The sequence below is a fragment of the Nannochloropsis gaditana genome (assembly GCF_000240725.1).
Source record: "Nannochloropsis gaditana CCMP526 unplaced genomic scaffold scaffold907, whole genome shotgun sequence".
In the NCBI taxonomy this organism is placed as follows: domain Eukaryota; class Eustigmatophyceae; order Eustigmatales; family Monodopsidaceae; genus Microchloropsis; species Microchloropsis gaditana.
In genome coordinates this window covers 1,425-2,936 of record NW_005803046.1, presented here as the reverse complement: position 1 = coordinate 2,936, position 1,512 = coordinate 1,425, and positions in this window count along the sequence as shown.

Genomic DNA, 1,512 nt, shown 5'->3' with positions numbered 1-1,512 from the left:
CCTCCCTCCCGCCCTCCTTGACTCCCCACCTGGCCTGCGTCGACGCCGGACCCTCCCCCACCACCCCCGTGCTCCTCGCCTGTGGCACCACCGACGGCACCCTGGTGGTGGCGGGCCTGCCCCTGATCCATTTCCTCAAAGACTTGGAGGGGAGCAACAGCTTTACTCAAGCCCTGCTCCAATCCTTCCCTTTGAAAATGGCTCAAGGCGCCGTGAACATGGCGGCCACCACGATCGGACGGGCCCGCGGCATGGCCTCTCAGGCCAAGGGGGTGGCGATAGAAGCATTGGGGGAGGCCCAGACACTGGTACGGGAGATGCGTAGGGGGGGGTTGGGGGGGGTGTGGGGCATGCTGAAAGGAGGGCGATAAGGACGGAGGGGAAGGCTATTAAGGGAAGAGGAGGAAAGTGGCCAAAGCAGGGTCCTTGTGAGGGGTATGCCGGGTCAGACGCGTTGCGGCGGGCACGGGAAGCACGATGATGTCGAAGCAAAAGGCGTGTGTGGGATGTGTGTGAGCTCAGGTCTTTTGTGGGGGAGGATCTGGCGGCAGGCATGGGCCAATGTTGAGAAATTGTAAATATGTGGATAAGATCCAGCCCACGTTTTAGGGGCAGGAGCATTGGAAATTGGATGCGTGGTGAACGTGCACGGGTGCAGCTATGGGGTCCTGGGAGCCAAATTTGAAAGATAAGACTTGTATAGCCAGAGATTTGATCAGGGAGGGGGCAGGTGATGGAAAAACGCGAGCAGAAAATCTGGGCGGGACGACAAGAAGCCAAAGGGACGACAAGAAGCAAACTAGTCACCCTCCGCTTGGGCATCGTACAACGGAAGAAATCAAAATAAAATCTCTCAATTTGACTCGCTTGAATGCTTCACATAAACATGTCGGCAGGACGTGTTTGCTTCGCGCCCCCATGATCGATCTGCCTCCGCAGCATTGCTTTGTGCCGATATCGTATCTTTTCTAATGTACCCGAACCTCTCCCCTTCCTCACCCCTCCATCTATCTCCCTCGTCATCTCCCTCTCCACGCCCCCTTCCCGCCCGCCGGTAGCGGTGAGGGGGGACGAGGGCGCTCACGCTCTTGAGGACGGGGCAGGAAGCCACCGCCCTGCACAGTCCCTGTCTGATATTTCATGTAGGCAAGGAGGGCCAAGGCCCCCCCCACTCCCCATGTGACTTTCCGCCAAAACCGCAACCGGCGTTCCTCTTTCCCCACCGTCTCCAAACAGGCCCCTAGTTCCATGTCAATGAACTGGTCGATCACCTGCTGCACCATTCGAGCGGACAGCTTTCCCCCTACCTCGTGCTTCCGCACGAAATGGCCGCATTCCCGGTGCACATCCCGTCGAAACCCTCGCACGGACGCATAGGCCGAGCCCGCGCACCGGGCTTCTACAATACGCTTGCACACGTCCATCAAGGGTTCCTCCAAGACCCGCCGCAGCTTTCGCGCCAATTTCCCTCGGGCTTGGTTTTGCAAGCCAACCACGTCTTCCTCCAAGCTT